The sequence below is a fragment of the Grammomys surdaster genome, unplaced genomic scaffold, assembly GCF_004785775.1.
Source record: "Grammomys surdaster isolate TR1022 unplaced genomic scaffold, NIH_TR_1.0 125614, whole genome shotgun sequence".
Lineage (NCBI taxonomy): Eukaryota > Metazoa > Chordata > Mammalia > Rodentia > Muridae > Grammomys > Grammomys surdaster.
The window spans coordinates 1,509,728-1,519,990 of NW_021620456.1; the positions used below are offsets into that span (position 1 = coordinate 1,509,728).

At 41.1% G+C, this 10,263-nt stretch overlaps 2 pseudogenes; both read left to right on the forward strand.

Moving 5' to 3' along the window:
- The first annotated feature begins 3,003 nt into the window (after positions 1 to 3,003).
- Positions 3,004 to 3,122, forward strand: LOC114638641 (annotated as a pseudogene).
- Positions 3,123 to 4,135: 1,013 nt separating this feature from the next.
- Positions 4,136 to 5,808, forward strand: LOC114638632 (annotated as a pseudogene).
- The last annotated feature ends 4,455 nt before the right edge of the window (positions 5,809 to 10,263 follow it).

Here is a 10,263-nt window from a genome sequence, read left to right on the forward strand (position 1 = left end):
ACAGTACTCAATAGGCCATTCGTGTGGGAGTTTGGAAAACCAGAATGTCAAGAAAAATGCAAATGGTGGTACCGTGATCATGGGTTAGAGAAAAACAAACTCTGAATTGGGTTTGATTCTACTTGTTACATTCTAGTGAAGAATTTTACTCCATTCTGCTCATGGCCTGAGAACTTGCAGTGAGGCCAGACTGAAAAATAGGGGGCTTACTCCTACAGCAGTAGATATTTCTACTAATAGCAAGATGGCATTGTGTTCAGGTTATGCCACGCCTTCTGTTCACTATTCTCATGAATATCTGCAATGAGAAAGGGCTTTTGAATACAACAAAAAGACATGAAAATGGCAAGGAGAGGGAAGGAAGCTTAACTCTGCAAACAAGCACATTGCAGAGAAAGTGTCTATAGTTGTTAAGGTGATTCATGCCCATGAAGTTATAAAGCCTCACATTCTTCACTGGAGCAATAGAAAAGCCCAGGGGGCAAGAACCCACTCATTGAATTCCCCAACATATGAAAGGCAAATTAATTTGAAAGGAGAGACTGGGTTGAGAATGCCATTGAAGGAATTACCCCTAATTTAGCAAAAGTTTAGGGTAGTGTTCTTTTGGGTTCAACCCTAAAAGAACACAGTGGACACGACAACTCTGTGTCAAGGTGTCCAACCTTTTGACACTGTGGAATGATCTTGTGAACTGCCAATGTGTTATGCCTCCTTCAGAGCTATTGTGGGGCACATGAGGCCTACAGATGGAATCCTGCCACAGTCTAGCTCAAGAGAGTCATAAGCACATATTATCCTTATGCTTCAGCCTTTCAGATTACAGGCATGGGCCACAAACCCCTGACAAATTACACAATATATTTCTAAATAACCTATGCTCTATTTGGAAAATATTTCAAATGGAGTCACATGAAAATTTATAGTGTGCTAAAGCTTTGCTGAAAGGGGAAAAGTCATGTTAAATGGTGAAGATCATAAAGAAGAAAATGCTAAAATTAAAGACAAAATTCTCTTCATAAGAATCTAGGGAAAACAGAATTATATGCAAAGTAAATAGAAGAAAAGGAAGCAATGGCATATAAAATAAAGATGATGAAAAATTTCAGAACAAAAACCTGGTTCTATGTAAAAAGTAACCAAACTGATAAGATCACTAATAAGACTGGCAAAAATAAGAGAAAAATCTGAAATTATTACTATGGGAAATGGAGGAAAGTCTTTTCCTTCTGAGGACTTACAGCATAATACAGAATGTTACAAACAGTTTTCACCCCCACAACACTGACAAGCCATACATAAATGAGCAATTTTTCCCTTTTGTATTATATTGTGGAGGATGCAGGCATGCTTGCACACATATGTGTACCCAGGTGCCATGATGTGCATGTGGAGGTCACAGGACAATTTGTGGGATTGGGGCCTCTTATTGTTCTCTGTGGGTCCATGGGATTGAGCTCAGGTCATCAGACTTGGCAGGAAGTACCTTAACTTGTTAAGCCAGGTAGGTGGCCCCCTAAATTAACAGATTTTTAAGGAACACAAAAATATGCTAACAATTTGAATAACCTACAATTATTAAGAATGTATATTTGAATTTATAATTTAAAATCTTCTTTGATGCAAAAATAGCTCTTGATCCAGATGGTTCCACAGATAAATTCTATCCAACATTTACAGAAAAAAATATCAATCTTAAGCCCACTTAGAGAAAAGAGAATTCTTTGTGGCTCATTTTATCTGGTTACTATTACATTGTTAATAAAACCCAGAGAAAAGCATCTTCTTAAAAACTTCTGCCCAATATCCCTCATGAATATAGATGTCAAAATTTTCAACAAATGTAACTGGTCTTTGACTTAGAATGTATTAACATGGGTTTCTACTTCATGGTACTGCAAAAAGGCTGTGCATTCAGTAGAAATCAAACAGCAACTTTACATTTCACAAAAGATGATATGCAAATGTAAAAAATTTCCAACTGCAATAATCAACAAGGACCAATAAAATCACAAGACAGTGGCCTTAGAAGGTAAAAAGACATGTTACCAGATTATTGGCAAGCATGCTGAAAGAATAATAGGTTGATACACTGCTCATGGAAATACAAAATAGTTCAATGACTTTAGAAAACAGTGGTATGGCACAAACTAAGTATACATTTAAAGCCTTGGGTCCAGTCAATAGAAACCAAAAAAAAAAAGTTAAACACACGTGCAACCTTAAGTTTCACAATTTGAACATCATTGGTATATTGAGTCAGCCTTTACTGATGAAATGCCCCATGTACTCTAAGGCTCAGCACTGATAGTAGCCTCTACTGGGTGCCAGGCACAAAGATTATAAATGCCAAATGTCCCATAAGAGAAAAAAATTACTTCCAGCTAAGAACCTATGTACTCTATGATCTAACCATAGCACAGCCAGCTATTTATACAGGAGAACAAAATCATATCCAAAGAGAGATGCTTTGCACTGGCTATACATGCTAACAAATTCATAGTGCCAAGACTCGATATCCAATATGGTGAAATTAAGTGGTAGGACATTTGGGTCATATCATAATGGATAGCATTAAATGCCTTTATTAAAAAGGGAAGGGCCATCCCAAAGAGATAGACACAGTGGCACATACCTTTAATCTCAGCAGTTGGAAGACAGAAACAGGCTGATCTCTGTGAGTTCAATGCCAACCTGTTCTACACAGATAGCTCCAACTCAAGGATACACAGTGAGACCTTGTCTGCATGAAAGAAAATTCCAAGGGGTTCTCTTGCCATCCTTCCAACACATAAGAATATATGAAGGTGTCTGAAGTACCCAACTTAGAACAGAGCCCTCAACAGATCCCATCCTAACTCCGGATTCCCAGCCTCCAAACCAGAAGAAATAATGCTTATTGTTTTAGCCACTCTATTTATTGTATGTTTTCATTACAGCCATAACTAAGATAGACTTGTGCCCAGATAGTTCTACAAGTTTTATTCTCAAAAACTAAAAATACCTGCCCCTAGAAGTGTTGCAGGTATTGCACATAGGTGTAGTAGGTGGCTGAGAGGAGATAGGCTATGTCTATACTCAGTGTTAACTATGAACATCTGAATAATTAGTGACCTAACAATTCCTGAAGAAAGCAAGTCTTAGATGATCACCAGACCAGTGTCAATGTTCATGGACAGGGAGATAGCCTGAGACAACCACCAGTCAGGTGCTATGCAGGCAGACCACAGGGGAAGACCATGCCCAATGTGAACCTGTCCTGCGCCATAGTGCACAAGTTGAGCATAGCACTCTCTAGACTACTCCTGAGATGATCCCAGACATTCAGAGACCCCAGAGGCTGATAAGAGGATCAAATAAGTGGTGGAGAAATGGAAAAGAAATAGAAACAGAAGGATTTGGGCACAATGAAGAGAGGCAGAACTGGAGACTGGAGGGTAGTGAGGAACAACATTATGTGAGTAGCTGATGATGCTACCTGGGACCATGGTGAAATCCTGGCCTGTGCTGCTACCCAGGGCCACATCTGGGTCCATGGCCCTGCTACAGCAGAGGTCTGTTACCACCAATGGCTAGGCAAACATCCCTGGCCTAGGCTGCCACCTGGGGGCATGTTGATATCTAAGGCCTACTCAGGACTGGCCCCACCCTTCACCTGGGCATGGTGAGAGAGCTTGCCTTGGAAGCATTAGAGCAGGAGAGCTGGTCCTAACCCTAGTCAGCTGTGGAGAGTGGCCCTGCACATTGTGGGAGTTGTAGGTGAGCTAGCCCCTAAGGATATAAGCATAAGGGACCTGGCCCTACCACTCACTTCCCCGTGCAGAGGCATGGACAGGGGAGAGATACCCTCTTCCTTCCTCTCCCTTCACCACCTGGCAGGCAGGAGACCTGGCTCTGGGGTCATGAGAGCAGGAGAGCTGTCCCTGTGCCTCACCAGCTTGGGAGAGCAAACCCAACTCCTCACCTGGGCAGCACAGTAGAGCTGACCCTGATATCAGGGACATGGGTGAGCTGGTCCTGAAGGCGTGAGCATAGGGGAGTTACCCCTCTTTCTTGTCTGCTAAGTGATAACATGGGGAAAGGGAGATGGCCACCCCTTTCTCTTGCCCTTTGCCACCAATGGCAGGCAGCAGAAATGGCCCCAAGGTCATCAGAATGGGAACCCTACTCCTCACCTGCTGCAGCACTCAGGAGAGTAGGGCCTGCACCTGACCTGGGCATCAGCACTCAGGAAAGCAAGCCCTGCACCTTGCTTGTGAAGCACAGTAAAGCCCTGGATGTGGCGGTTGTGGATGAGTTAGCCTAGAGGGCGTGACTGAGGAAGAGCTGGCCTTGATTCTTGTCTGCTAGGTGGTAGCTCAGATGAGAGAAAGATGCCCTTTCCCTATTCCTCAACCCTTACCATCTGTGGCAGGCAGGAGAGCTGTCCCCAGGGTCATGAGAGTGGGAGAACTGGCCATGTCTCTCACCGGCTAACACTCTCAGAAAAGCAGGCCCTGCACCTCACCTGGGCAGCAGGGTAGAGCTGACCCTGGTTGTGGGAGTTGTGGTAAGCCCTCCTTCTCCTCCCAAGATCATGAGTCTGGGAAAGCTAGTGTTCCTACCAGCTCAGATACCTCTCAGGCCTAGATCCAGGGCTTTGAATTGGCCCACCCCAACATCTATTTGATACATGAACTGCAGGAGTGCATAAAGAGGCAGACCTATAGAACCAAAATTATAGGATCTCCATGATACAAGACAACAAGATATCCAAGAGGAGTCCCAATGAGGATGCAGTGTAAGCCAGAAGCCTCAAGCCAGATCAACAGATCATTGCAATGAACATTTACAAGCAAAGAAGTATGGACAAAGGGGTATACTATGGGACATACTACAGCTTCTACATTTTGTTCTCTATTTGGGGTTAGATTGCAAGGGTGGAGGGTGAGTAGGAGGAGAGGAACAGATGGTGAGATTGGGGTACATGATGTGAAATTTACAAGGAACCAATAAAAAGTTCCAAGTCCTATTCTCAAAAGTCATTTGAGTACCAATTATGTCAGTATGCCTTGGTTATAACACACATAATAAAAAACTGATCAAAAACGGGTCTCGTCAAGTTGCTGTGGCGCGGATCGCAGGAGCTTGGAGGTCTGAGGGAAGTGCTCGCGCCAGGTAGACGCCGTCATCGTGGGTAAGGGTGGCCCCAACAAGCCACGGGGCAAAATGTCCTCGTACGCCTTCTTCTTCGTGCAGACCAGCCGGGAGGAGCACAAGAAGAAGCATCCCGACTCGTCGGTCAACTTCGCCGAGTTCTCGAAGAAATGCTCCGAGAGATGGAAGACCATGTCTGTAAAGGAAAAGTCGAAGTTTGAGGATTTGGCCAAGAGCGACAAAGCTCGTTATGACAGGGAGATGAAGAACTATGTCCCTCCCAAAGGTGATAAAAAAGGAAAGAAAAAAGATCCAAATGCTCCGAAGAGACCACCGTCTGCCTTCTTCCTGTTTTGCTCTGAACATCGCCCAAAGATCAAAAGTGAACACCCTGGCCTGTCTATTGGAGATACTGCAAAGAAACTGGGTGAGATGTGGTCTGAGCAATCTGCCAAAGATAAACAACCGTATGAGCAGAAAGCAGCTAAACTAAAGGAGAAGTGTGAAAAGGATATTGCTGCATACCATGCCAAGGGCAAAAGTGAAGTAGGAAAGAAGGGTCCTGGTAGGCCAACAGGCTCAAAGAAGAAGAATGAACCAGAAGATGAAGAAGAAGAGGAGGAGGAAGAAGAGGAGGAAGTTGAAGAGGAGGAAGATGAGGATGAAGAATAAATGGCTGTCCTAAAGTGTGAAGTATATGTGCTCAGGCAATTATTTTGCTAAGAATGTGAAATTCAAGTGCAGCTCAACATTAGCTTCAGTATAAAAACTGTTCAAATTTTTGTATAGCTGATGAGATTCTTTGTAGAGAAAATACTCTTTAAAAAGTTTGTAGCTTTTTCAAGGGCTACAACGTACAGGTAGATTTAAAGCTTTTGATGTTGAATGTTTCTAAATATTTAATGGTTTCTTTAATTTCTTATGGTAGCAAAAAAAAAAAAAAACCTTCATAGGAATTTGTATTACTAGTAAAAATATTTTTTTTAGGATGTTGCAATTTTTTGTTTTTTCTTTTTTTAAATTTGTAATAAAATAATGTAGATTTAAAAAACTGATTAAAAAAACTAAAAATAATGGAAAAAAAATACAAATTCCCTCAAAAGGCAGGTGATTGAACAAGTTGTAGTGAGCTGATGCAATGTAGTAATTAGCATATCTTCTCTGTTCTCATCCATCACCCTACCTAAGCCTGGACTTTCCTTGAGAAGAGAGATGAGCACCATAGGCCTAGTGTATGGTAATCCCTGGAACACAGTAGACACAGCTACTAAACTGAATGAATAGTTAACTTTCAATTAGTCTCATGATGTTAGTTAATCCTTCTGTCTCTGTAATTTATGTCTTCTTCCCTCCCTCTGCCTAGAGCATTGTGGTTCTCAGATAGTATTTACCAGTACTTACTGGTAGTCCATGAACTCAAGAGAATTTCTATCCTAACATTAGGATATTTGGGTTGTTTGATTTTTTTTTTCCCACTGTACTGGCATTGACACTGATGGTCCTACAGCAATGATGACAGAAGGCATTTTTTAATGTCCAATATTATTTCATGTATTTACTCAAAGAGTATAAAACCATGTTGTGGTAATGGCTCTGTCAGTAAAGTTCTTGCCATGTACAGCATAAGGCCTTGACTCCAGAACCCAAGAAAAAAGCTGGGCCCAGGGATGGAGAGATGGCTGGCTGTTAAGAGCAGTTCCTGCTCTTGTAGAGGATCTCCATTTGGTTCCAAGCACCCACATCAGGCAGTTTGTAACTGCCTATAACTCAGCTCCACAGATTCCTCTACTCTACTCACATACATTCACACAGACTCGTAATTAAAACTAAACTTTTTTTTCAGATTCAGGCATGGCAGCACACACCATGATGCCAGCACTAGGAAGAAAGAGGTAAGAGGATCCTCAGGCCTTGCTGTACAAGCAGTCTAGCCAAATTGGTGAGCTCCCGGTTCACTGAATGACCCTGTCTCAGGAAAAAAAAAAAAAAGGCAGAGAAGCAGTGGCACAAGATATCAGCCATTGACCTCTGACCTACTTCCACCCGTCCATGAGCACACACATGAACAGGCACACACACACAAAGGATCAAAGGTCAGTTGTATTAAATCTTAACCCCTGAACACATAATGACAGCAATATTCTCTGCGACAAAAGGGGAAATACACCCCTAACTCTGGATGTTGCATAGCATAGCTCAGTGGTCACAACCAGGACCAGAGGTGTTGGCTGAGCTGAGTGGCAAGCTGAATGAGCTGCTTACCTCAGGAAGTAGGCATGGGTGTTTAGACTTTGGTGCTGGAAGACTTTGAGTGATAACGTTATTTATTTATGTGATTTTTTAATCCTGAAGATTGAACCCAGGGTCTTGTGTATGCTAGGCATGCACTCTTCCACTCGCAACATCTTTAGGCTAAAATGTTCTTTAAAATGAACACTGAGAGACTGCTCTCACAGAGGATCTGGCTTCTGTTCCCAGTATCCACATAGTGGCTGACTACCATTTATAATCCCCATTTCCAGGGGATTCAATGCCTTCTTCTGGCCTTGAAGGAACCAGGCACACATATGGTACCCATACATACATGTAAGCAAGATACTTATACCGTAAAGTAAAATAAATAAATCTAAAAATAATAACACAATCAATCTATCTGTTCAAAATAACCAACAGTGTATGTTGCCTAGCTTCTCATAATTTACTTGATCTTTAGAGAAAGGTTATATTAACCTTTGATGGTTTTACTCTTTTAGTATGAGATGAAATAATTAATGTGTTTTTTTCCATTTTAATTTTGAATTCAGCAATTAGAGATAAATGTATCTCAAGTAAATAAAAGCTCTTCGGGAGCCTCATTTTTTTTCTTTTTAATAATGCAATAACACATATATAAAATAAAAGAGACTCTTTCAGTCCTTTTTAGGTATGTAATTCAAACATCAGGGTAATCACTGAGTTGACAAGCACCATCAGAACACATTTTCGGAACTTTTAAATTTCCCAAACAGAAGTTCAATTAATTACTTCCCTGCACTTAGCCTCTGGGAATCTCTATTCGACATCCTGCCACTACTCTGGGTGGAATTACACACTAGCTTTTTTTGTTTGTTTGTTTGTTTTGTTTTGTTTTGTTTTTGTTTTTGTTATTAGCTGACATCTGTCCAGGTTCAATCAGAACCTCGTTCTTTTTAAAGGCTGAATGAATGAATTCTACTATATGACACCCTGTATTTTGTTTATCCATTCACTTGTTAATGGGTGTTCATGTAAATCTGGGTTTGCTATGCAATTGGGTTTGTGCCTTTAATTGTTTGGGCTGGAATTGATGAGTCATTTAACAGCTCTATGGAGTACATTTAATTTATTGTTTTGTTTTGTTTGTTTTGTTTTGTTTTGTTTTGTTTTGTTTTGTTTTGTTTGAATCAGAATCTCACTCCATAGCCCAGGCTGCCTTCAAGCTCACCATCCTGACACCTCAGTCCTCTAAGTGTTAGGGCTACAGTGTGAGCCACTCGAACTGGCTTATATGTTTTATTTTTGAGGAAATCGTGACAACTTTCACAGTGTAAAGGAATCCATGACCAAAACCAAAGTTAGCAGTAGAACATACCAACTTTGTCTAGACACAGGAGAAATATCAGGCCCAGCTCCGATTGGGTCAGGAAGGCCCTCTAAATAATACCTCCATATCTAATGGATGTTGACTTCTGTTTTTCCCTTTCTAAACTGAAGCCCTCTGCAGGCAGGGTTCAGATTTCTGCTGATTAAATGCATATCCTCTGGACCACAACAGGACAGGAGAAACACTTGTGTTACATCTTCAAAGGAAAAAAAGATTGTTGTGTGGAGTGCTCTATAGAAAGATTCATGAGCATTTACTGATATGTCATTCTGTGTTTCTGTCACAGCTACCTGAAGGACTATGCTGAAAGGGGTTTGGAGGCTTGTGGAGACTTACAGGAGGACGTTGAGAGTTATTAAAAATACAAGTGGTGTGGGAAAGAGCTGCTTTTGCAGATCTGCTAGTCCACACAGGGAATGTTATTCCTTTTGTCTTTAAATCTCATTCGTAATACTTTATCCAAAGAATCTGATTCCTCTTCTATGAGCAAACTGCCTGTGAGCATGCTGCAGATTCCACTAGATTGAAACACACACATACAGGTATTCCCCTTTCACTCTGCATCAGCACCCCTGGAGCCCTCCAAGATCAGAAGTTCCTTATGGAATTCTTTGTGGAGTTTTCACAAACACGTCAATGCAATCTTATGATAATAGGAGGCAGTTAGATTTGAAATGACTCACACTGCTTTCATCTGGGGACTCATTTCTTACCCAAGTAGCATTCAGAGACAAATATATACAGCCCACATTTTCATTTCATTTCTAGTTCCATGCCTTTGGTTGTATTTATAAAAAGCTACATGTTGTTCAAAAATGAAAACTATTCAAATATGTATTATTACATTATTTCTACAATCTTCAGTGTACAAATGGACTGCTGTCTGATATCTGAGAAATTACAGGCTAAGATAAAAAAACTAATGTTGCCTCAGAAGAAAGACTAATAAGATACATTGGAACTGGGAAATCTAGAATTGTGATAGCCTTCATTTCAGAGAGGAAAAAGGGAATAGATACCAGTAAATTAATCCACAAGTGTGGAAACAAGTGTTGTCATATCTCACCAAGCTGTGGACTGAAGATGTGACTTCCAGCAATATCCCTTCATTAGTGCTGTTTAGATTTGTTCAGACATTAAATGCCTTCAGAGAGTGTGCTATGTATCTTAAACTCACCCTGGAAGATAAATGAAAAGCTGAAATTTGTATTAAAATCTAAGTAAGAGAGAAGTTGTGAGGGGACCAAACTCACAAGCAGCCATGTTAAGCCTTAAGCTTCAATCTCCCAGAAAGACAGCTCAGGCTTCTCAGAAAACCCACAGTAAAATGGTAGCCAATTAGCAACTGCCCGGACATCCAGCCAGGGGCTTACAACACATAAGGAAAAGGTCCCTATAAGATAACCTTGTCCCTTGAGGTACGAACCAATCAGAAGTATACAAATATCCCATATCATAAGCTCAACCAATCCTGATGAAGGTGGTTCAACTGCAACTGTAAAACC